General features: G+C 36.1%; 1 long non-coding RNA gene across 3 annotated transcripts in view; it reads left to right on the top strand.

The window, feature by feature from the left end:
- Positions 1 to 27,712, top strand: part of LOC102016807 — a 76,984-nt gene that overhangs the window by 14,862 nt on the left and 34,410 nt on the right. Inside the window, exons 3-4 of one of the 3 annotated variants that reach the window (XR_001233382.1) lie at positions 24,580 to 24,681; positions 27,107 to 27,686. This is a non-coding gene — a long non-coding RNA (uncharacterized LOC102016807). Of the gene's footprint in view, positions 1 to 966; positions 1,381 to 24,579; positions 24,682 to 27,106; positions 27,687 to 27,712 lie in introns of those variants that run through there. The other 2 variants (XR_001233383.1, XR_260467.2) reach the window with 2 other exon arrangements.

Here is a 27,712-nt window from a genome sequence, read left to right as displayed (position 1 = left end):
CCATCCTGTGCAAGAGAAGGTCACAGAGGTGGTGTGAGTGCTACACCTGCCCTAGGGAGTGGGGTAGCCCACTTACAATATAAGGGAGGAAAAGAGGCTTGCTCTTCCCCCTTCTTTTTTGTTTTTTTTTTGGGGGGGGTTTTCTCCGGTACCGGGAATCGAACTCACGACCTTGCGCATGCCAGGCAGGCGCTTTTGCCGCTGAGCTAAATCCCCAGCCCCTCTTCCCCCTTCTTGCTCTTGCTGCTTCTGCTATCATCTGCCACCTTGACCTGTTGCACCTGTGCCATGGCATCTTGCCTTGGAGCCAGCTGATTATAGACTAAAACCTCTACAAACTGTGAGCTAACTAACCATTTCCTTCCTTAATTTTGGACATCAGGTTTTTTATCTCAGCAGTGAGAGAAAAGTAACCAGGACAGAGCTGTAGGGGATAAAGACCTTTCTCCATTAGAGGAGTGTTTCATTGTGACTTACATTTCACAGCCACCCAAAGTAAAACCCATAGCCTTAATTTCACCACAAGTGGCTACTTCTGCTTTCTCAGTTCAGAAAAATGTTGCTGCATCACAGCCCGAGACTTCCAGCCTTCACAGAATAGAGTCATTCTTTCTCCCTCCTTTGCAATTGGTGCTATAAGAAACCAGGGGAGTGGGAGAATCCCTGGAGGTTATCCAACGTGTCTACCTTGTTGCTGAAGCCCAAGATCCCAGTAATCCAGGACAAGTTGTATGTCTTCATGGAGTTGTACCCTTTAAGACCTTAAAAGAACTAAAGCAACTGCTATCTATAGCACCACAATCCCTTTTACCTTGGGTTTTATAGAGCTTATACAACAACAGGATATGACCTCTAAAGACTGGAAAGAAATGGCTAAAGCATGTTTAGGTCTGAGGGATCATTTATTGTGGAAGGGACCCAGCCTGATATTCCTATATGTCCAAGGGTATGCTTGTGTCTTTCCAGGGACTGCTGAATAGTCTGTCTGGGTGCCAAGGTGTGCTGTCTGGCTATATTATGAACCCAGGACTGGAGAAAGAGTTGGTTCCATATTTCAAGAAGCTGATGCTTAGTCCCATGGCAGTGATGCCTTGGACACCATGCTGCAGCTGATAGATGAGGAGAGTGCTAGACTCAACCTGGGGCCAGTTAAAGAAATTGACCCAGAATGCTCAGGAAATGGTAACCAAAAATGAGAAAAAAAGATCTGAGTACATTCTGAGTGTGTGGGGATGATTGGGCTGGAGGCTATATGAAAGAAAAGCATATAAAAGTTGCCAGTATTCCTAAGACAGAAATATCTATATATTGATTTTTTCCTTCAGATCTCTGCTAACTGACCTACAAAAAATTCTGACTAGTCTATTTGTAATTACAAACTTCTAAAATTACAAAAGAGTCATTATAATTTGGCCAAAAATATATTTTGTTGCACTCTGATTTTTTAAGCAGATTGTCTGTGTATGTTTGTTTGTCTGTGTGTCCAATCTGTAAACAGTTGTTTTTATTTGTGCTCAGTGATTTTTTTCTTTCTTTTTGCATTTTTGAAGCAATTGTTCCTAATTTAATTTGACTTATAGATTTAAAAATCATGCTTCTACCTGGGTTGCCAGGTGGTCAAATTATGTTAAAATTGGTTTTCTCATAAGTCATCAGAAATTTGCTAAGGTTACTAACTGGGGACATTTCGGTCTTGGGGAATTATTGGTCAGGATTCCCTTTGGTGAATAAAGTTGCCTGGGAAAAATCATATTCCAGCCTTTGTTCATTAATAGGAAGCCCAAATGATCCCCATAGCTTTGTGGAAGACATAATCTGAATTTTTTTGAATTCAGACATCTGCCCTTCTGTTGTGCTCCAACTGCTTGTGATAGGAGGTTCATGCCAAGCCATTATGAGGTCACCCATCAATAATAATATTTTTAACAGAAATTTATGTGACATGAATGCTATGTATGTGCCACTACATTTAGAGATGTTTAGACATTAAGTAGTCCAGACAATATAACACACTTCAATGATATTTTATTAAAGGAAAACAAATTAGGTGAGAGGTTTTTATGTACTAGGTAGAGATGATTGACTAAAAAGGCTATTCTTTGTCAAAATGGAAATTTAACTGTGTTATAAAAAGTCATTAAGATTGTCAGGCTAAAATATTATGTATGGCTTTTGAGATCAATTTTTCTGTGTAAAACTGTATAACTGTTGTCTGTTACATTCTACAGGGATTGAACTACTAGAACATCCATGGTTGGCAGGAAATAGTTCTACTTTGTATTTCAAGGTGCTTGATATTTAGATAAAATTATAATATTAAGCTCATGGCTCTCATGATAATTTAATGTCATTAACATTCTCTTCTGGGTATTCAACAACAGAGATTTAGAGACCAAACACTAGAAAGAAAGATAGGCTAGGAAGATAGCCAATCTTTTGGCCCTGGCCCTCTGAGGTCAATGAGGATGCAGAACATAAGAGAACCTCTGCTGTGACATCTTATAATAGGTGAGTCCCCAATATCCTGTCTAAGGAGACTATCAGACCACAGAGGAAGGAGATCAACAGTGTGTAGGGTGCCTAAAGGAGTCATCAGGATAGAAAAGTATTCCAACATTTCACAGAAAGCAATTTGGTCAAGCAATGGCTGTGACTCATCCAGATGGCTGACACTGAAAGGAGACCTGAGAGTTGCTATACATGGTTCCAAGGTAAATCCTAATGAGACTTAACTGACTTTGAAAGATAGCAAAAAATTGATTTTAATTAATACAGGTCTCACTTTCACTTGGTCTTGAACATCCAGCATAAAAGTATAACCATAAGATGTATTAAACAATCCCATAGTAATATGATTGCTATAGAAGAGGCTCCATTCTAATACACTAGCTATAAAAGAGAATCAAATCACTGGCACCTTCTAACAACTTGTAGCTACACTGGTAACTGACTACCGTTATGGGTTAATGGGTTGCATAAGGTTAAATTTCTGAATGCAGGAACCTGAAATACTTAGACTGAAAATCTTTATCTTAAATCAGTAAGTTCATTCAGAATGGCAAGTGTTCAAGAAGAAGGACTTCTCAGGGAGAAGCTTGGCTGGGGACGCATGGGGAAGAGTGGAGAAGAAAAGCCTTCTACATAGAAAAGGTCTTATGCAGAAACCTCTAACTCCAACTGATCACCCACCACTTGCAACTACAAAATAGAAAATTGGGAAATGGGAGTGGCTGAGCTGGAGATCAATCACACATGTGGGGTAAAACAAGCCCAAGAACATGGAGTGCCTGAGATGAGCCAGAGAAACAAGTTGTTAGGCAGGTCCTTTCTCCCATTAAGAGAGGGGTTTCACCCATTTTCAACCTCTTGCTGATTGTGTAAACAAGCACACTCTACTTGTTAGGCAGTTCCTTTTCTCCTATCAGGAGAGAGGGCTTCATGTGACCTCAACTTTCTGCATGATGACTCTTGTCTTCATTTCTTTATCCTCCACTCTCCTGTCCCTGGGAATTTCAAGAGTTGCTCTGCACCCGCTCTCACAGCAGACCATCCTGCCCTTTCCTGAAAATATGTCCTATGAAGATCCATGAAGTTTGATTACACATGAGCAGAGCACTGATTGCTTCACTTTTCTGCAGTGGCCTTTCCCCAGCCCTCACACCCCTTATCCTGTGAATATCTCTAAACTCTGCACTCCAGAAGGCATATGTGAGTCCAGTTCTTCCATCCCCACACTAATGGCTGTCTGGTGAATAAACTTTCTTTTGCAAAACTCATAGTTTCGGTTTCAGTGTTTGGCCTGATTCAATAATATTGTGATGTTTAACTGCATAGAACCATTAAAGATTTTGTGCACTTTTCTGTATTTATGTTTTAATGTCCAGTAAATAGAGACTTTTCAAATAACACTTTGGGAAGCTGAAAAGAGTTTACTTCATATAAATAGAAAGGAGACCACTGGTCAGTAGGGAGTAGGAAGAATATGGGTTTGAGAGTGTAGAGGAACATTTGATAGTGGGTACCGTCAGTTACATGTGGGAGTACATTCTAATGTTCTACAGCACAGTGGTTCACAAGCATTTTTATGTACTTTTATAGAGAACTAGAAAAGAGGCATTTGAAATTTCCCAGCACAAGAAATGATCCATGTTTAAAGCAATGGAAATGCTAATTATCCTGATTTGATCACTATACATTGTATACATGCACGCAATTATCACATTGTTCTCCATAAATATGTACTAGTATTATATGTCAATAAAATTTAGTTTTAGGTTTTTAAAAATAAAGCATAAAAAGATCTCTTTCCATTTTGCTGACCTTTCTGATTATGTTTCATTGTCTTCAAAATGGACATAACATTGGTTTTCAGTATTTAACAAGGCCATAATGTAATGTGCCTAACAGAGATATTGGTACATAGGATACAATGATTAAATGAGAGATGTATTCAGTCTGGCAGAATGTATTAAATGCAAACTGTTTGAGAACAAATCATCTTTTCAGTGCTGCTTTGTACAGAGCTATTTTCTTCCTTTTGCATTTAATAGTAGCAGATACTGAAATAGATTTTTACCAAGATTCATTAACCAAAGAAATGTCTTCTCTAGGATGTTTGCTTCATAATTTCTCATAACAAATGGAGAAAGTCATACTAGAATCATGGGTAAGATTCCATGTCTTCCATAAATGATAAACTATATTTCAAATCCTAGTGTTATCTCTTATTTACTATGTAAGTTTGGATAGGGAGATGTTCTTAAACTTCAGTTTTTCTGTCTGCAAAATGAGACTAATAAGAGAATTAAATCCAGATAAGATTTTATGTCATTAAATGACATATAATATGGTCAGTCAGTGCCTTAAGCCTTCAGTAAGTTTTACTTTAAAACTACATCAACCACTAAAAATTTTGTTTTATAATTATGGCCTAAGAAAAAGAGTGCTACATTTATTTTGTAAGATGATGTGATAAAAATCAGTAGAAATATTTGGTAAAATTTCTGGAAAGTTTAGCTGGCACACACAGAATTTTAAAAATAATTTAACACCTTTTGTGAATATATATAATGAATCATATTGGAAAACAAAATACACATCAAAAACTTGAAATCTTTCTGTCTTCAGAGGCAGTATTATAGCCTAATATTACGCTATAAATTTAGCCAATCAGTCAATTCCAAGTGATCAGGCAACTTTCAATTTATTCATTCCATAAACTTTTAGCAAGAATTACATTCTCTGGATGCTTTGTTTTAAGCATAAGGATAGGTAACATGTAGTCCATGACTGAGCAACTAACATTCAATGCAAGAGAAGCAGCAAGATATTTATTTAGTCACCCACTGGAAAGTTACTGGGCACTACTTGATGATGGATCATCAAAGATGAATGGTCTCTACCTCTGCTTTTGAAGATCACACTGTCTATGGAGCATAACGTATTCTAATAACACATACTAAGTTTTATGATGAAGGACAGAGGACAGAGCAGACATCCCTGGGCAAAGCCATGGTCACAGGGAGGTGATGCTCAGCTGTGTCCTGATGGATAAGAAGGAACATCATGTACAAAGGCACACACCCACACACACACACACACACACACACACACACACACACCATCAGGTGTAGGGAACTACGAATTGTTCATAAGGCTGTAACCAGGTGGATGGAGACAATTAAAGAAGAGGCTCAAGAGTAAAGAGGGAATCAAGCAGGTAAACAATCTTTTACCACTACACTATACACATTGGACATCATGTTTTGTTTTGTTTTGTTTTTGTTGTTTTTTTTTTTTTTTTGTACTGGAGATTCAGCTTGGGGTCTTTTCACCAAGTTAAATCCCTAGCTTTTTTTATTTTGAAATAAGTTCTGGCTAAGTCACTGAGCTGCCCAGGCTGAGCTCAAACTTGTGATCCTCCTTGTTTCAGCCTCCCAGAGTGTGCTGGGATTACAGGCATGTGCCACCACCTTTTAGCAATTCGCATCTATTAGATGGCTTTAAATAGAGCAGGAGTATGTTCCGGATTACATTTTAGAAATAGAAATTTCATGGCATTGTGACCTTGTATAGGAGAGAGAACATGGTATATGTAAGACTCATGGGGAGGCAAAGCTACAGATAATGCTGGATGGGGAAAAGTCTCAGTTTTCAGGGACGTCCTCTCTCCCAAGTATGGAATATGGAAGAGCAACAGGAAGTAGAAGAGTTGAGTGTCCATCTGTTGAGTTTTGTGTAGTTATGGGATAACAGCGGAGGTCAAGGTCACATCTGTATAGATCCAAGGTATACACTCATAACCTTTTCCCCCTTGTCTGAAAAATGATAATAAATATAACTGCAGATTTGTAAATGTATTACATTCTGTTAATGATTACACTTTCTAATAAAACCTAAGATCATCACAGACTCGTTTTACTCCTCTGCCATGATTCTGACACCCTGTCAATCTTTCCAAATTTGCCCACAATCCTCTTAGCACTGAGCACAAAATAATTCTCCAAGAAAGGATTGTAGGTGGTATTTTTAAATAAAATAAATATTGTAATTTTGAGATTTTGAAAAGCCAAGAGAGTTAAGGCTGCCTGCATTGGCCTTTGTTTCCTCTCTGCAAATATTTGTTAGAAAAAAAAAGGGAGTCTTATTTTAAATTTTAAGTCCATGGCCTTAGTTTACAAAAAAAATTTTCACTATGTGGACATCCAGTGTTTTCTTTCTTCAGTAGTCACAACTGCTCCTCCTATGCATGCACTGTTTTGGTGGTTACATCGTCAGTTCACTGAGGATATATCTAAAGCGACTTTAGATCTTAGAAGGCCTGCCCACAATAGTATATGTAGTCTTTATTCAAGGATGATTGAGATATTTTATGTAAAAGTCAGCATTTTAACAATTATTAATGATTTTTAACCATACAAAAATTAGTTTTATGCTACAGATCTTAAATCTTGGAGTTGATCAAAAGTTTGGGTTTTCAAAATGATGCTTTGTTAAAAAATACTTATCATACCCCTCACAAGATCAGCTCTCCTGATTGCTTTCTGATGCATTCCTGAATTAGTAAAGTAAAATGAGTTTGATTCACAAAAGAGGAAAGGGGAGTAACTCTGGGAGTTTGATACTAGAAATAATAGTACTGCTGTTACTCCCCAATACCATGGCCACCCTTCACTACTGAACCTTGTGATTTGCCAGAGAAAAGAATTAAGACCACAAATCCCACAGTGACCTGAGTAGTTTCCTCTTAACCAACTGCTTGTCATATTCATCAGGTGGACAGGCAGAATATTTATAGAGCACTCAGAATCTTTTGAATGAGTTGGAAACAGGCAAGTCTACGTTAGTGAACTTCAGGAACAGAAATGCTCCTGTACATTGTTACTGTCCAAGGCATCCCATGGTCTTTCTACTTTTTAAATTCTAATTGAAGCTTGTCACCAAATTTTAGGTGTAATTTTGAGTATCACCCAACTCAGCTCCCTGATAGTTAAGGACCCTTGTGAAATCTATTGCTCATATAAAAACCTTACTTCTATAGAGGAGACATGATATTCAGCCTGAAAGGGATTAATCCCTTTGTAGATGATCAATGGACCATGGAGAGTTACTCACCAAACAATAATAGTGCATTACACTGAGATATTTATGGGGCTAGGATGAGCCTACTGATTGGACATGAAGCTTGAAGAGAGTAGGTAGAATGAGAGGATTTAAAGGTTGCTCTGTCTGGGTAAAATAACACAAAAATACTTTCATTCTAAGTATTAAAACACTTTCTCATATACGGACCTCTCTCAACAATAACTAAAATAAGGGTTAGTACAGAAAAGACTGCAGACCACCAAGCTTCAGAAGTCTTATTATGTGGAACAATGACTCCATCCTTTTGTTATTTGTACTAGACTAATATTTAAAGCCCTAGGATATTCAAGAACTGTAGACTCAAATGCTTCATGCTTCATTTCTTCTACCTTTAAAAGATCTTTAAGTGCCTATTATCCATTAAATCCATAAAGCTGATGTGTCAATTGGTCCAACTCTTTGGTTGTTGTTAAGTGTTTATTGAATAAGCCACAATGTGTCAAACACAATATAGACAAAGTCCACGCTAAAGTTACAAGCTGAATTGACTTAAATATTTCTCACAAAAGGTCATAAACAAGTTTATACTGATCAAATTTTAAAATTATTTGTGAGTGATAAATGATGTGAGTACTGTGGGGTCAAAGTTATGAGAACAGGAACTGTAAGAATAATTCATTGGACTCTCAGCTTCTCTGATAGGTCACATGCAAGGCGTGGTTTGACAAAATGTCTAACAGTCTAAAAGTGGATATTGGTAGGTTCTACAGATAAGAGGTAAACCATTAAGGGGAAAAGTCCAAAATGGATTCTCTCAAATCTAAATCAAAAACAGATTTCTCAATTAAAATTGATAATAACCTTAAACACCTGAGACAACTGACAATTATCTGGTCACTTTGGTCAATAGTAATTACTTGTGAATAAATTTGGAATTGAGCCAAGGTAAATTTTTCCTAGACTTGATGGTTTCCATGTTGAGTGATTAAATTAAGCATAAGTTTGCTCTCGCACTTACGAGAATGTGGCCATGAGTTGAACTAAGTGGTGATCTCTGAAACTTACAATTCATGATACCCAGATCTTTATGCTTTCAGGACTTGGGGTTTATAAAGGATTGTAAGGATTAGTTGCCCTGGAAATAGAGGGTGTAATGGCTGATCCATTGTGTCAATTTGAGATGTTTAGAAGCTTAACTAAGTAACTCAGCAACTCTACATCCTGGGGTGTAGAGGACATGCCCTAGAGCAGCTATTTGTGATAGTACTTTGTGATTGTACTGGTTGAGTCATTGTGTCAACTTGAGAAGTTTATCAGTTTAAGTGACTCAGCAGGGGTCTAGGGTCTTCACTCTGTAAACATCCGGAGCTTGTGCAAGAGGAGAGCAGGGAGATGAGCTAAAGTGCTACACCTGCCCCATGGCAGGTAGTCTGCTTACAATATAGGGGAAGAAAAGAGGCATGATCCCCCTTTTTTTCCACTGTTGCTGCTTTTGCTGTCTTCTGCCACCATGCATGGTTGTCCTTCTGCCATGCTGCCCAGCCTTCGAGCCAGCTGATTACAGACTAAAACCTTTACAAACGGTGAGCTAAACAAGCTTTTCCTTTCCTTAACTTTGGGTGTCAGGAATTTTGTTCCAGCAATGAAAGAAAAGTAACCAAGGCAGAATTATTCTGTGGGTGTGACTCACTTCTGAGGATAAATATGGAACTAACTCTACAAATCTCAAATTCCAGGGTTGATTGTTGTTTCCTGGCACTTATCTATACATGATTTTCTTCAAACCTTTCTTCCCTTAAGCAGAACAATGATAGCAAAAATAAGAGTTATGACTTGGAAGAACGTGCTGGTAACTATAATTTAAAGGACTATTTTAGAAATTATGATATTACTGTACAGTTGCTACATTTACATTTGCTTATACTATACACAAGATTCTATGCCTAAAGCCCTTGACTGTTTACAAAACTCTTTTATATTTATTATCTCATTAGATTTTCATATTTACTCTTTGAGATAACGATTACTGTCTGTATTTAACAGATGAGAGAAATGAAGCTCTGGAGATTAAGTGACCCGTCCAACCTCATACAGCTTGCAACAACAGGATTAAATCCCAGGTTTCTAAATCTTAGCATTTTTTAAAAATCACATTAGAATATCTAGAATCCAGTGAATAATCATGCTGTGGAGTATTTTTGGAACGTCAGGGATCAATTCACAAAATGCAAAAGCAGCAATCTTGGAAACAGGTGTAAACAGTGAGGGCTCGCACAGGCATTTTAATGAATAGAACCTGTCATGGGATTCAGAAAGATTTGGTTCCATTTTGGAGTTCAATTACTTCTTTCCCTTCACTGATGTGGTTTAGAAACGAATTGGGTAAAGAGGCTAGAGAATAGCATGGATGACTGAGACTTGCCATCATGTTTAAGTATGGGGCCCAGAGTTCTACTCAGTGATAGAAAATTAAAAGAAATAGAACCTGTGGGTGAAGAATGAATTTTATCATCATAATGACAATAGGTTGTCAGGATGAAAGCCAAGATAGGTCAGATTCCTCTTTATTCTAAATGGGCACAGCAACGGTTTAGCTAGTAGTGTGAAGCTTTTGTAGGTCAGTACATTTCAGTTGCAATACTTCTGCTTTTTGAGCAGTAAATGATAAAGTACTATGGCTGTGAAGAATTGGGGGTGGAGGGAAAGGGAGCAAAAGGAATTTATTTACACAAATTTACTCCAAGATGTCCTGAATTATGCCTCAAAAATGATCATTTAAGCTGTTCCACACAAAGAATTTATAAAAGAAAAAAAAACCTCATTTACAGTGTAGCTCTTTAAATGGGACAGTTAAAGGAGAAAAAGACTTTAAATTATAAGCAGTGAATAGTGGCTTTACAGTTCTGCTTTATTTTTATTTTTATTTTTATTTTTTCTTTGTCATACCGGGTTCTGCTTTAAAGGTGTTGGATGCTGCATACCAAAGAGAAGCCTCATACAAGAATGAATCATGAATTCACTAATTCTGACCATCTCACATTTCTAGGTATCTTAGAAGATATAGTCAATCTTCATTATTAGCCAATTTCATATAATTGAATTATCACACTTGTTAAAATGTTTTGTAGACCCAAATCAGTGCTGCTTTCATAGATTTGTCCAGAGTGGTGAAAAATTGGGATCATCCATTGTACACTTTCTAGCTGAGATCAAACCAGGTGTTGTGGTTTAGATCTAGAATGGCTCCCACACTTCATCTGTTTTGGAGGCGAAAGCGTCATTCATGGACGTGCTCTGCCCAGCTTGCTGGCAGGACGTGGGGCCTGGTTAGTGGTGGGTTGTTAGGGAATATGACCTGGAAGCCTGTCCCTGGTATCTGGCTCCTTCTTTTACTCACTGCTTCCTGGCTGCCAAGGGCTGAGTGTCTTTTCCTCTGCCATGTCTCTCTGCTGTCCCATTTCTGCCTCGGAGCCAGTGCACAATGGACTGAAACGCTGAACCAAATTAAGCGTCTCCTCCTTCAAGTTGCGGGTGGTGGTGCTGCGCCAGCAATGGGAATGAGACGAAGACACAAGACAACTCTCTCTCTTGTTTCAGCGCTGCTGATGTATACAAGTGTCTCTTTCACTGGTTTTCATTTTTTTTCATTGTTAAAGTTTAGGTGGAGACTTTGCTCTTTAAAATGCCCCCTCAGTCATAGTACTAAAGTATTGCCCTTTACTCCTAAACAGGAGGTTTTGATGCACCCTACGGAGAAAGTACATATTAGATGTGCTTTGTTTAGGCAGGAGTTAATGAATCAACAATTATATCAAATAAGAATCTTTAAATAAAAAGATACCAAAAACAAGGTTGTGAGGTGTAGGTTTTTTGAACTCTGACCATGCATTTCCCTCAAGAGCAATAATTCAGGATTTGCTAGTTCAATACTCCCTATAACTTTATTTGATATATAATGATGGCAAAATATAAGGTTCAATGGTACTGTTTGTTTCTTCTAACTAGACTTAACAATTAAGATAAAATCTAAAAATTTAACTCATGTTACTGTCTAGAACAACAGAAGTTGTAGCTACAAACCCAAACTTCTGAATGTAGTTGTAGGTGTTGAAAAAAGCATATTTTAAATGTTTGTAACCCTGGCTAAATATATGCACATACATGCATATATATTTTCAGCATATCTTGTTCTTTTTAAAAAGAACAGAAAGTAATAATACAAGTTATAAACTCAATACAGGTTATAAACTTATTTTCTTGAAAATAACATCCTGGAAAGTAATTCAAGTGAATAAAACATTTCACAGTGTTGTGAAAGGGTAATACTTTCAAATAAGTTGAGGCTTCAATAAACATGTCCAAGTTATGACTGTAAAAGGAATCTGTTGTGTTATTGAAATATAAACCCCACCTAAATATTTTTGATGAATATTAATTTTATTGTTGAACAATAAGAAGAATGATACTTTTATAGTTCATTGTAGTTTTAAAGCCTTAGATAACTCCAGACACTACATCACTCTAATCTTCTGCAAGATGGACAGAAATTTAGGCATTACCCCCACAATTTAGCTGATAGGAACATTGTATCCTGATTAGTTAAGTTAACTGCCTATAGTAACCAATTACCTACATATCATTGTTGGGATTAAAATTCAGAACATGTTATATTTTGCTCCACGTTGCTGTATTAAGGCTACTTTTAGTCTTGAGAAATTTTTACCACATCTTATCTATCTATTGACAAACACATATCTAAAAACCATTTGAAACTACCCTTATGGATGGTTGTTAAGTGTTTTCTATTTTAATACCACACAATTTAAATTTGAAACACTGCTTTTTAAATAATATATTTTAGTTTACATTTACTTCTACTTAGAAATGCAATACTTCAGGTCTATGATTTGAGAAGTAGTCAAAGAGATACAACTTTGAGTTTATAACCTGTATTATTACTTTCTGCTAAGGTTTCATTCCTTAGTTACATAACAAATCTAGAATTGACCAATGAATGTTTAATTTTTTGGAAATATGAAGTCTGCTTGATATCTCATACCAAAGAATAATTAGTTTTAGTTAGAATTGAGGTGACTTCAATATAAGAAAAACATGAGTACCATAATATAAGAAATAGACTTTAAAATCTGCTATCTTTCACTCTTGAACTCAAACAAAAAATATGTGGCTATTATTTGTTTGGAGAAAAACTTGGAGAAGAACATTTCTTTTTTCAGGCGATGGTGCGGTGGCCCATATTTACTTGCACCTGGCAGATTATCTTATTTGAAATGGATTCAACAGTCTGTGAGGGGGCAGATGTTCATGACAGCAAAAGGAGGACAAATTAGACTCTGTTTAAAAAGAGAGCATACGGGAATAAACACAACACATGATTATTAGCCTACAGAAGTGCTATAAGAAATAAAAATGACATGAATGAGAAAGCAGGGTGATGCCGTATATTAGAAAAATTGAGAAGAAAAAACAAGTGGCAAGATTTTGCAAGGAAAAATACATTTATCGAAGTTTCAACCTAATATTGTACAGGTTTCCATTCTTGCCCACCATGCTCAGCCAACCCAGCAGGAGAGGCAGCTTGGAACTCTGTGAAGTAAAAGTTCACTGTTCCTCCAGACAGAATTTCAAGTTTCCTCAACAGGTTACCACGATCAGAGAGAGAGAGAGAGAGAGCAAATGCAATACTTATTCCCAAAACATTTTCAAGGTAAACACCAAGTAGAGCTCAATGGATAAAGCTTGCTTTTTTATATCTGTGCTGTGATGATTGTAACAGAATTTTCTACCAGAAGATTGAGGAGGTAGAGGTATTTATAACTTGATGCAAGTCTGCTGGACATGACAGAAGTTTGCTTCAGGAGTATTTTAAGTCGAGCAGGTCAGGGCTGGAGATAACCCTATTCAAAGAATAGGCACACTGCACAAGAGTAACCAAGGGTAGTGTGCACTGAAGGTACTTTTAGTGACATTCTGCCACATTGCTCTACTGTTACAGTAATTATTTTGTAATTATTGCTGATTGGTTGTGTTGCTTTGAGTCCTTTTACCCTTTGAAGTGTCTTGTCAAAAGTTTGAGTACCAAAAAGTGTGGCTGAGACACTTGAAGGTGCTAAACAGCTTCCATAAGTTAAACCAATACTTTCAAGGAATATTCAGTCATTTGAACTACAGAGATTAAAGAAGGGAAGGATAATCTTCAACTTTTAACGAGGTAGAAATGCACCATTTTCAATAGGCCAATAATATAGTTTTTCTGAATGAAAATGAAATATCCCTATCGCTAAGGCAAGTCAAACTTTGCTCCAAATATTCCATGGAACATTAACGATCAGCTTCCTAATGCTTCACCTATGAGTGTATATTAACATCAGGGATTGCAAACAGTACCAGGGATATTTGGTATACATAGCTTATTCCCCCTACAACCCAAGGCACCAGAATACAGTCTTTATTTTAGAAGTACTTTATCTAGTAGATAAGTTCCTAAAGAATTAGGAAAAAAGTGTTTATAAATGGAAGTACTTTGGCAAGCATTAAAGAAAACTATGTGGATTGCCTCTTGGTGGAGTTTGATTTTCAGATACTGCATTTATGGAAAGTGGAGTGGGCGCTTTGCACAACTCAGTGAAAGAGTTAATCCTGTTTTCTCAAGTGTCCAATTTATCACAGGGTTACCTTAGGCACTGGAAGCATCTGGCTCAACACGTACATATTTTTCAAGTACAAATTAAGGACTGAGAATGAGGCCAGGGAAGCAGTGTTGTGTGTAGCAAGAGGGTGGGTTCACCAACAGGGAAAGGAATAAATATTGCCTCCAATTTTAATAAGGATGAAACTCCATACATCATTAACAGTTCTTCCTTGCATGTCTTGAAAACTCTCAGTCATTACACTCGATCCCTGCTTAATATTCTGCATGCAGGAACCAATTTGGGCTGAGGTTGCAGTAAGGGTTTGGACATTAAAAATAAGACTCCTTTTATATTGTTAAGATGTTTTTAAAGAAAGCCCACCATATGATTTATACTGTAATTTGTGCCAGGATATATATCTGCCAACCCACTTATATCTACCCCATGCGATCGTATTAAATTAATCATATAGATTACTCATCCATTTATTCTGTTTTTTAAATCATGTTTAATTCTAGACAACTGCAAAGAGAAAAACCAGACAAATCTTTTGCAATTACTTTGTTTCTTTATGAATTCTCAAAGCAGCCAAAAGAAGGTAAAGTCTGATGGGTGGGGTAGATACATATTTACACAAAGTTTAGTTGAGCCAGGAAGAAAAACAACACTACTTATGACATCCAGTTTCTTGCTTTTCCTATTTGTTTGATGTCACATTATGTGAATGCAGATAATTCATGTTTCCTTGAATCAGAAATAATTTGTTCAATGACTGGAAGACTCTATCAGCCCTAAGCAAAGAGTAGAGGCATATGTGCTATAGTGTTGAGAGGGTAGAGAGACGCTATACATGGATGATTGGATATAGTACATGTTAAAGTGCCTAATACTTGGATGGAAAGATTTCATCTGAGAACGGTAATGCTGTTACCACGTATTCACTATGTTGATGTTCAGCGTGGAAAAAGAGTCAGTACATAATGTCCATATCTACCCTTATAACAAAAGAAGCTCATTTTAGGAAATGGAATACTTGTACCTCATTAAAAACATTTGCTTTTGTTCTAAAGGAACAGTGCAAGAAGCTCATGAAGCCATCGAAGACAAACTATTATTTAGGGCAGGAAAAAGACTGACAAGACAAAAAAAAAAAAAAAAAAAAAAGACTCAGAAGGCTCCGCCTCTTGTTCTGTGCATTCAGGCTCCAAGGTGATCAGTTTGACCTTTCTGTAAAGCACTAATTTTTTTAAAAAGCCCTTAAAAATGCCAACATGCAAATTGTACATAAAATATTTAAAACACGAGTCCTCATTTTGAAAAGGTGAATTAATGAATTCATCAATCAAAACCCTGAAGTTCTGAAAACCTCTAATTTACTCTTGTAATTTCATGGGAGAAAAGTAGCCTTCCACTGGATAGCGCCACAGAAATGTAATTAACCTTTGCTTTTGATGGAACAGGTGGGACAACTGGTAGACTGAGATGATAAATAAGATACACACAGAGGTGCACAATCTTATGAGGTTCTTTTTCCCTGAGTTTTTGTGAATATATGAATTTCAAAATACTTATGAACTATAAGTTACCCCACAAATATAAGCTGTTGGCAATAGTTGTTTATGGATGCATAGATAGAAATGGGCAGAAAGACATGGGAGTGTTATCAAAATATCATTTATTATTTCTCTATTTATAGAGATGAAGGCAATCATACTAAATTTTCTAGGGATTCAACTAACAGAATGAAATGAAACCAAATAAAATGCCAGTGTTCCATTTTTCTTCAGCAGGTACCCACAGCCTATCTGCACAAATCATGGTACGTGCTTTCACACAAAAATTATAACAAATGGTCCAACAAAGGGCTGGAATATTTGAAATTGCGGCTGCCCATGACAGATCTGATTCAGTTCAAGATGGCAGAGGGTGTGATCCTCTTCTTAAGACTGAAATCTTAAGTGTGTTGACTAAAACGAGGTGCTCTCCTCTACTTCCTAACGCATGTCTTCTGCTGAGCCAGAATGGAATTAGCATCACTCTTTCTGATTCAAACTCTGATTTCTTTCTCCTTTGATTAATGAACTCAGGGTTCATTTATATTTGATTCTATCCTGTTTAAAGCATGAGGGGAGCTTAAGGCAAGGGCAAAGGCATTTGTATCACATGGAACCCTGATACTATGAAGAGAAGGAAGATTTACCCTTGCATTTTTACAGATTATTGCTCCTTTCATCAATTTTACTTCCACAGGTGAAAATAGATGTACCATTTTGTGGGAAAGGAAAAGAACCCAATTAAAAGTAAGACATGTCATTACATTGAGAAGAAATGAATATGCCTGCTTTAAACAAGCCATATATTTCAGTTGTTCTGATTGATTCCTCAGTTTCTTATTTTTTTTGTACCAGGAATCAAACTTAAGACCTTGTACTTGTCAGGCAGGCACTTGTACCGCTGAGCTGGATCCCCAGCCCAATTCTTTGTTCTCGCTTTTCCTGGCCTCTTGTATGTGTGTACATGTGTGTGTGCATGTGTGTGTGTGCATATGTGTCCTAGAATACAGATGTAAGGAACTTGATGTTTTTTCAAAACAAACAGAGTTTAGATTACAGTATGAAGTGTAGTTTGACCAAGCAGCCAGGATTTATGCATTATCAAATTTCTTTTGCTTTAATGGACTCATTAAATTCAAGTTGCAGTGCTAACATGTTCTTCTTTCTTTCAATGCAGCAAAAATATATGTGTATTAGAACAGGTGGAATAATGTTAACAAATTACAGCTCTGAAGTTCTTTCCTTAAGAACAAAATGTCAAATTAAGTTCAATAAATATTTTTTAACAAAGGATCTAATTGTATTAAAAAGATCATGTATCTATATCTATCTATCTGTCTATCTATCTATCTATCTATTTATGTATCTCCCACTTTCCTAACTGCATTCATATTGAAGCAGATGTAGTACATACAGGGCTACTTATGAGTTTGACTGTGTGTATACATGTATATCAAACTTTATAATAAATAACACATAGGAAATCTAGAACTATTCTCATTTCATTTTTCTCTCATCCCACATGTACTTTTCCTTCCTCAGTTTTTTGTTTTGTTTTTGTTTTGGGGTTTTGTTTGAACAGGTAGTTAGTGGAAGAGCCTGTTATTTCTGCTCTGATTTGCAAAAACTTTGTCTGTCTGTTTTTAATCAGTTCCTGCACATCGACTGTGCATAATATAGCTCAAAGCACCATAGGGGGATTTTGTTTTGAAGCGGCAAGCAATACGAGTCAGTATAGGTTGGCCTCTTACGGTCCTTCTCACAAAAAAGTCATTTTTTTGTTTTGTTGTGCCTTATAATTGCTCAAACAGAAATGGCCAGTGCCATGAATGTTGGGAATTTCTACCGAGACAGTTTCATATGGTAATGAGATTCGCCCCCCATAGGAGGGCTATGAACTGCTAATTAGCATCTATGACCTAATATTCTCTAGCAAACAGGAGTAATAACAGTAATTTCCAGTTTTATGCAGAGTACAAGTCTCTAATATTACCAGCATTTTGGTTTCATTTGTAATTAACTGCAAGCAATTATTACAGTCAAGAAAGTATATCCAATGTTCCTAATATTCCTAAGTAATAAAAAAAGAAATTATGTTGTAAAACTTACGTGTGTGTCATGCTGACTGACAGGAGTTCTTTGGAAGCTCAGGGATTATGCAGTTATCAACTAATTTCTTCCTTTTCTTTTTGAGTACACTAGTATCATCTTCAATTTTAATTTGTAACTTTTAGTTCTCTACTTGATTCTTTGTTCTTGTTTGAGAATTAATATATATTAGATTTTGTTTTGAGTTCGTAGACAAAAGGAAATATTTTAAAGCTGCTAACACCTTTCACCTACATTGAATGTCTTCAGATATTTGTGCTCTTTTGGCTCGATATTTTTTGTTTTTCCCCTTTATTGACAATGGAAATCTTCCTATTGCCACTGCTTTGAGCCATCCCTTTCTCTGAGTCCCACCTATTATAAAGCCAAGAAATACCTGAATACAGCCCAATGAAACCACATGACAAAGCCCAGAAAGTCCTAATGTGATAACATGAAAGCACATTATGATATCATCAAGTACTCCAAAACCACAAAGCATTGCTGTTAAATGGAACTAGACCAGCAGGTAGGGTATATAATGATATAGACTTAAAGTACAAGTAAGGAATTTACTCATGCTTTAGCGGTAGCCATGAGAATAATGTAGTGGGTTTTTAAAACGTGTTTACCACTTACTAAGAGGTGCTAGTACCTTTTATACAGCGTTTCATTTAGTGATATCTGTTATGCCAGTGCATAGCTATAATTGTTAGTATCAACAATATTATTATTATGCCACATCAGAAAAGTAAATCTTTTAAATATAACTTTAGGAAAAATATACAGCTATTAGAGGATGGAATTCAGAATCATAGTCATGCCTGTTTCATTTCAATACGTGGGTCAGTAACTGGTAAGATCTTTTGCCCCTCAAAGACAACAGAATAAAAAAAGATTCATTTTCCACAGTCATCAAGACCAACCTCTTTATTCTGTAGTTGAAGACATGGCAGATCATAAGCGTTAAACAGTGTTACTTTCTAACATTCAATCTCCTCTCCTAGAGTAGGGTGCATTTTCTTAATTACTTGGAGTATAAAGCTTTCTTTCCCCATCCATTTTCATCCTTCTGCTATTAATCTTCCTCTCCCAGCCCATTATTTGAAATACCTTTCTCTGAGATCAGTGAGATCCTCATTACCAAAGCAATACACATTTATCAGTTTACTTCTTGACATATTTGGAATGCTTCACCTTGTTGATCACCCTCTTATTTCTGTACTTCTTACCCTTTTTACCTGTTGGTCCTAGTTTGTGCTGGCCGTTCTCTTCATCTCTGGATCAACCATGTCTTATCACGTGGTAGTTTTTCCTAAAGTTAGTGGCTTAAAACAAAAATCACCCATTTAGGTCACAGTTCTACAGATCAGCAATTTAGGCTGTGCTTAACTCAGCAGTTCTCTGTATCTTAGCTGACCTTGCTCAAAGATCTGTGGTTAGTGGTTCTCTTGGCAGTGAGTGGTTGGTCTAAGGTGGCCTTAACTGAATTGGCCTCCATTGGCTCAAGAGTCCTCTCTCACCCTACAGTCTGGGCTTGCACCTTTGCAGCTTCTCAAAATCTGTGTAAGAAAGTGAAATCATTCAAGGCCTCTTGGTGACAAGCTATCACTTCTGTTGCCTGTTGTTGACCAAAGCAAGACCAGAGGCAACAAAGATTCAAGAAGAGGGGAAGTAGACCCTATCTTTCCTGGGGCAGAGGTTTAAAAATCACAACATCTGGGGCTTAGTAATAGGGAGAAATAGACAAAGGATTGTGGACATTTTTAATAACACTACAATCTCATTTGCAAATTCCACCACTCTCCCTTGCTCTTTAAATATGACTTCAATGCTTAGGTTAACTTTTGGACTCATTCTTTTTTTTTCAACCATCCTCTCTTTCAACAATTTCAGCTATTCCTGGGTTTCACCTATCAGCTGCTTACAGATGACTCTTTTTAGTACTACATATATGTTTAATTTTCTTCTTTTCCTTTAACAGTGATGTTATTTTCTTTAACAGTGATGTTATTTTCTTTAACAGAAGTGGATCTACAGCTTTGTTTTCTTTTGTTTTTCTCCTATACCCTGACACATTCTCATTATTTTGAAGAAATATTTTGAATAGCCCAAAGAACAATATATAATGTGTAAGATGGACAGTGTATGATAGTTAATAATGTTATCCACAATACTATGATTTGCCTTGCACTTTCAAATATTATTTTCTTCCTTCTTATAACTTTTAAGGCAGAAAATGTGGAAAATTCATCAGAGGATTGATTTGATTATATCTCTGTTCTTCATCCACCTTTTCAATCACTCTAAATGTCTGCCACATCTGGCAGGGGGTTAAATTGGCTTCATCCTATATGTTAATCCTGATTGATTGGAAATGACAACATAGAGTATTCAAACTTCCAAAAGAAATGCAAAATGTTTTGCAGTGTACCTGACAAACCTACTCTGTATATTGGTATAAACTTCTTTTTCAACTACCTGTATTGGTAGTTTTTAAATTTCTTATAGCCATATAGATTTTTCTCATCTGAACCCCTAAACACACACAAAAATGGCTACTTCTCAATTTTCACAGAAAAAAGCATAAGAGAGAAGTTAAGATTTACATATGATGAATAACAATATATGAAGGCTTTATAATCCCCATGTTAAGAAAAACTGAGAGGGCCCAATAATTATATCAATGGCTGCCAGAAGTATAAGGAAGGCCTACAATGGCATGAGGCCACCCTTCTGTTTATGTGTCAACCAAATAGTATTTTCCAGGGAATGTGTATGTGTGTGTGTGTGTGTGTGTGTGTGTGTGTGTGTGTGTTACCTAGGTATATGTTGTATATGTATATGCTCATGACAATACCACAATTAAGAATTCATTTGAAAAAAGCATTGTACATTCTTTAAAAACTTTGACAATGATTTCTTTATCCTCTTAGCCTTTGAAGTTCATTGTTTTCTTATCCACATAGATAAATATAAATTTCTCTTTATTATCTGAGATAAAATAAAATATTTCTGTATATTATTATTCATTCCTCTTTTCCATAATGAGATTTGAAAAACTGTTGAAGAAAATAATACAGAAGTTGGAACAAACTTTATATCATTAACTTTTAATATAACTAAAATCTAGATCATGTAGTCTGTAGGAAAATCAGCTCCATGATATCATGATTAGCAGAACCCTCATATAAAAGGATCAGATGCAAATTTCCATTTTCACTTTAACACCTGGATCTTGAAACAGCTGCCCCTTTAATCATTTACAAATTCTTCAAATAGTGTTTCATTTCCCCATGTTGTGTGATAGCTAGTATAATTAATGTAATTTCCGCAAACCTGTAATAATCTGCGTGTAGATTTTGTGAATTGTATCTAGTAGAGCCTTCAGACAGATGAAAGCTATTTGAAGCAGGATATGCTTTTTGGCATAGAACATTTTAATGCCTTATAAATAATTAATCACAAAGAAACCTACATTAATGCAGCCCTTGGATCATAAATTGGGACCTAGAAGCTAAATGAATCCAAAGTTCACATTCCACAAGAAGTATTCATTTTTCTCATGTGACTGATTTTACACACTTTATTTGCTCTATATTTAGAAGCCTAATTAGCAGCCCAATATCATATGTGCAATATGGGAAAATTCTTGTTATCATGCGAACCCTATACTCCATTCAATTATTCAGTAATTATTTGCTAGGCATCTACTCATGCCAGAGTGAAAGAGGTAGACTTAGTCACAGGAACCTTACAGACCCACAAAGAAGGCAAATTATTAAAAGTAAGTAGAAACTAGTCATTGGAAATTGTGATTAGTGCCAGAAGATAGCAGTGTGTCAGTGCTATAAGATGTATGCATTTGACTGAAATAAAGTCTAGAAGCAGACTCCTTCATGGATGGTTGAAAGTATTCTCTGAGGAAGTCCCATTACAATGGGATTCCCACCTTAGTATGTCCCAGGTGACTGAAGATGCCCCATGAGCCTGGAGTCCATGCAGAGAACAGTGACGTATGAGATCACTCTGCATAAAGGGGCTGGACATGATTATAACCTGCTAATGTGTTTTTGGGTGGTCTTGACTAAAATGGGATGAATTTTAGTTTTAAGACTTGACTGCATCAGGAAGATAGAGGGTGAAGAAGAGTATGTGCTAATAGCAACCGAAAATTCTAGCTGCCAGCAACTGAAACCTGAGCACAGGGAGGTATCAAATAGAGAACTGCAATGTGTATTGTAAAGGTAGAATGAATATTCTTTCCAGTGGATTGTGAGGTGGAGTAGAGAGGAAGGAATTAAGAATATCTTAGGCTTTTGGCTTTAAAAAGTAAGTGGATGATGGTGCTATGTATGTGCTAAGATAAAGAAAAGCAAGTCAGAGGGTTTTTTGGGGGGGAACCTGAATGTGCTGTGTGAGTTCAGCTGAGATATCCCTGAAACATCTCCATATAGAGATCAAGAAGGCAGTTGGATGGGGGGTACTTTAGGTTTGAAATACAGATTAGTGAGCTGTCACCCTAGAAATGGCATTTAAAGCTACATAACTGAATAAGGCTAATAAAGCAGAAAATATAAGGACATAAAAGACATAGACTGGGCCCAAAGAACAGCAGTAAAGACTTATTCGAAGGAAGCACATATGAAATAAATAGGGTGTAATGTACTAGTGACCTGGGAAATAAAAGGTATGCTGTCGTGGAACTCAAGCAAAGAGAGTGTTCAAACTTCAAGGGGTGGTGTGATCATAGAGGGCGTTCCTGGGAAGTTAATGGAATTGATGCAGTTGAGTCTTCTGGTGTGGACGTTGCTTATGACCTTGAAAAGGGCAGTGTTAGTGGAGTAGTACTGTACACTGTACAGGTGGAGAGCCAATGGTTAGAGGGAGCATGGATAATAATAACATGAAAACATTGTTTGAGAAGGTGTGTGTAGGTGGAATGCAAAATCCAAAGTGAAGGTTTGGCCTTTGAGAAAGGGTAGAAAGATTTCCCTCATTGGTATTCAACTCAGTAAAGTAGGACAGTTTCCAGAGAGGAGGGAGGATGTTGAGATTTGTTGTGAGAAGTGGAAGTTTCTCTGTTAAGCTGTATTTTCTTCTGGACACTTTTAGTGGAGGAACTGTTGCCTAAGAAAGCCTGCCATGCCCACTTGCACTGCAGAGGCCTACAGGATGGGCAGAAGCTGAGGATGGAGATCTCTCACACTCTTAGTTAGCAGTCAGGAATCATCATGTGTTTTAAAATCAGAATGATAAAAGATTCAGAAAATAATCCAAAATTAATGTAGCTCTAATATTTTCTTTTCACTTTTAGGTATAAGTCTGGAGATTGGAGTGGAGAAAGTATTTATTTTCTTGATTGGACTGTGAAGAAAAGCCAGTCATTTGTATTTAAACATGAAGTAGTATTTGGCTTGAATTGTGTTTCTAAACCTTGTGGAAAAGTTGTACAGTTCTTTTAAGAAAGAAATAAGTTTGCAAGATAACTGAAATTCTGGTAGTATGTTGAAAGTGATTTTAAAACATTTCAATGCAAATTAATCTTTTTTACTAGCTCTAAGTTTTGAAGGATTGGGGCTGAGGGCAAAGAAGTGTGCAGAGAAATAAAATTGCTCTGCTCTGATTAGAAAGAGATCATTATTAGATCGTAGTGCAGTCTTATATACTCCTGGAGCAGGAAGATAATTCCTGTCTACCTGAACCTATAAGGAGCTGACAACCTTTCTCTCTTATGACTTAAGTCAGTACATGTTAAGTAGAAAGGTGCATGGAACCAAAACAATAATTTCTCTTTTCTGCAGAGTCAGAAAATCCCAGAAAGAAGAAAGCATGTACAGTTAGAGGATTCAGAATTACTGTAAGAGTAGGTATGAATGAGGAAGAGAGGACTTCAAGAGTTTGTGATGCTTTTCTTAACAGCATAATTGAGAAAGCAAGACTAGAATTTTCAATAAAAATACTTCAAATTTAGTATACAAGTAACATTTTGATTTGAAATGTACTATTACTTAAATTTGTGAAATAGTGTTACTAATGATTAACTGTCAACCCAGTTTAGATCCATTAAGATGATTTTATAATTTATAGAAAATATGTTAAAAATGTAATTAGATAAAGCACTTGTTCTGTTCTTTTTGTACAGTATGAGAAGCTTAGCTATTCATAATGTGTCATAACAATTTTAATATGTTCTCCTTGATATGTGAGGATTAATAAATACAATAAAATCTCCTTATTAGTTCATGGTATGTGGTATTTTTCCCATAGAATTTTCTGAAGAAGTGATTCCATTTTAGCCTTGAATTTAGTAGTTTCAGCTTTCGCTCTGTAATACCTATACTCAATTACTGTATAGTTAGAGTTCTCAATTTCCTTTTAAGATTTTTTTTTATCTTTTTTTTAAAAGAGAATATAAAAGCTAATAAAAATGATACAGAAATTCTAAACAAGATGATAGGACATTAACAGTGGTTATTATATTGTGTATTGTTATTTTCAAAGTAGTTGCTCAGATTACCAAATATAGGCAGGTAAGATTAATCAAACAGTATAAACACTAAGTGTTCCTTTCAATGAACTAGTAGAAATTAGTAATACAATTATTTTAGCTATCTTTGAGTGTGTGTGTATATATATATATATCTTATAATATTTTTATGATATATATTTCTTCTTCTTTCTTTTCTATTTACCCACAGTTGTTCTTGCAGATTTCTCAAGCTTTTTTCTGCTATATGTCCCATCCCTTATGCCCAAATATCCACAAGAAGATTGTAACAATTTGAGGAAAAATCTAGAAGGTATGTATGGGATTTGATACTACTAAAATTAATGTTTTAAGAAGCCATTGCCTGCAAACAGATTACCATTTTTTGATATGCTATATGAGTACAACGACATCTTTCTTTGGTTAAAAATTTAAGGACCAAGGACAGTTACAGCACATCCACCTGGACCCAATTTATAAATAAGCTTTATAGTTTGTATTCAAATACATCAATCATGCTAGGTGTGGTGGTGCACACCTGTAATCCCAGCACTGAGGAGGATGAGGCAGGAGGGCTGCCATAAATTTGAGACCAGCCCAGGCTACATAGTGAGTTCAAGGTCACCCTAAATTACACAACAAGACCCTATCAAAACCCCCTCCAAATAGATGAATCATTATTACCCAGTAGTGACAGAAGAAATGCAATTGAAGAATAATACCAGTACTTGGAAACAACAATTTTTCATTTTTATTATTCTCTAAGTAATAAAACCAGAATCTTAAAATGAAATTTAAAAAAATATTTTTCAGAATCATTCTCCTGATCCAGGAGAAAACTAGGGCAGGATGCTTCTCCACTGGGTTTACCCCTTTTTATTCTGTGGAACTGAAATGGCATGAAGGAAAAAGTCAAGTGGGACGGAAAACTGCAGCACTTCCTGCCTTTGGAAGGCTGAAGATCTCAGTTACTTTGGAATATCCAACCCTGGTCTGTTTAAAAACATTCGCCAATAAGTTGGAGTGAGGGGTGAGAAAGTCTGGGTCTAACCCTTTGAGGAAAAGTCCATAGTGGCCACAAAGGTACACATCACTGCAATGCATGGGATCAGAGAGTAGTGTTTGAGTTAGGAGTAGAGGTGCAAACAGACAATTCAAGTTGTTCTCTGTGAATTTTATATCAGCATGAGCTAAAGAGTATCAGAATCGAGGATATGTCCCCAGAAAATTACTTTCTACATGTACATATGTATGCTAGATCTCAGAGAGGCTTCTAGTCTACCTTGTCTTTGGAGTTAGAAGATTGGAGCAGAATGATATAGAAAAGATATGTACACACTGAAGACACAGTAACATTGCCCCCCCAATAAAAGAGAAAAAGTGAGTGGTGATACTTGGCATTTTTAATTGGAGATTCAATTTCCATCCTTACAAAGCTTTAGGAGCCAGCTTCAGTTTACTTGTTCTGTGTTGTGAGGATTATATTTTCTATGCATTGTTATAAAGATAGTGTATATAATGCCCAGAGTAGCTGCCCAATCAGCAACAGCTAATACTGTTTAAAGAAGGTGTTCTCTGATTATACCACTTAAATGTTTATAAAGTAGTTATAACCACAAAGTAGCATAGAACTATTGAAGGTGCCCTCTGAGCACAAAATTTAAGAGTAGTTCTATTTAATTTAGGAATGGAAGGATAATTTGCAGATGACTGGGTGCTCATTACGAAAGGTTGGTTGGGTGGAAGACTAAATACTTGTATCCTTGTTGGGAAATAGTAATTCTCCATCAATATTACGGAGAGGAATAATCTTGGTTGCAGCATTAGAGTCAAAGTGAAATGAATACCCTGGGGAACCTGAACAAGTTTTAGAGCAGCCACATTAAGCACTCAGTAAGTAGACCTAATTTTCTCAATCAAACTAATCTCACATGGTCCAATGGCCCCATTTTCAAATGGTACTGTTGATTCACATGAATGTGAAAATAATGGCTTGAATCCAAGAACCAAGAAGACAATGATTACTTTACTAAAGTTAAAGTGATAATCAAAGGTCTCTTTCAAAATGCTCCCTGGTCTTTTGGGTCAATTAATTGTAGAATAAAAAATACCAATTAAATTTGGAATTTGATCAATGCTGAGCTGTTTGCACAGGTGGTGGCTTGCCTTTGTACACAGGAATTCTTCTGTGTACAAAATAAAGGGTTATATTTGCTTGTATACCCTTTTTGATTCTGCTAATTCTGAGTGTTTAAGTATATTGATAGAATCAATGCAAGAAGATCTAAAATATAGGATTTTATTCTTACTATTCATAAAATGAATATCTATAATTAACAATTACTCTGCCATAAATAAATGCATCAAAGAATATAATTATTGGTATTGAAAAATCTGTTCATGGTTACGTTTAGAAAATAATTAAATGCTATTTTTTGATTGTTTGGTTTTAGACATCTGCCAAATGGGTTTTACCAAACACATTTTCTGTAATACCTCAACCCATGTGTATGTCTTGATGAATGTATAATCTGTATGTTCTGATTCACTTAAACTTAGCTTGGCAAACCTGTTCCAAGAATAATATGATTTCCAAGAAGAAGTTAGAGCTGTCCTAAGAATCTATATTGCTACTTTTAAAAAGGGAGTTATAATTAATAAGGAATAAACAGAATGGCTCTATAAATTCAGTGTACAAATCAGAATCTGAGACCCACATTTTTAATGACTTGTAACAGCTTTGTCAACTGATGGTTAGTGAAATAAATAAGAAGACTCAACTCTGAATGATGGCAGTGTGGTGAAAATGGAAGGTGAAGAGAAATATGCTCCATATTTCTGCATATCTTAAATGTACCAGGAAGAAAGATATCAATGGTGAAATGACAGACAATTCAAACTTTTATTTCGCTTGTGTGGAAGACCAGACTTCTCAACACTTCTCACAATAATGTTTCACATGCATTTTAAAGAAAACAATGAATTGAAAACACGGGTTGGAGGAACTAATCGTTGTTAATATAAAACAATGGACTTCTAAAAAACAATTCAGGTGCTCACTGGAATCATGAATTAGATTTGGACCCCACACGGAAGGGAAATAACTGAAGTGTGGAAGGAGATAGATGGTCATAGCCTGCAAGTAACCCTTCATCACCACTGAAGGAAGCACAAATCCTATCCACTTACAATCATTTCAGGTTAGGCCATCAGAATGATTACAATAAGTTCTATGACATAAGATTCAAATTGCATAGGAAATAGAACAAACCTAAAGGTAGATAATATATGTATTCATGGTTTAAAAAGAAAACAATCATATAAGAAACCAAATAAGGGGCTGG

Source organism: Chinchilla lanigera, unplaced genomic scaffold (assembly GCF_000276665.1).
Source record: "Chinchilla lanigera isolate Chin_1 unplaced genomic scaffold, ChiLan1.0 scaffold00016, whole genome shotgun sequence".
NCBI lineage: Eukaryota > Metazoa > Chordata > Mammalia > Rodentia > Chinchillidae > Chinchilla > Chinchilla lanigera.
Note: the sequence above shows the minus strand (reverse complement) of the source record. Positions and strands in the feature narration are given on the sequence as shown.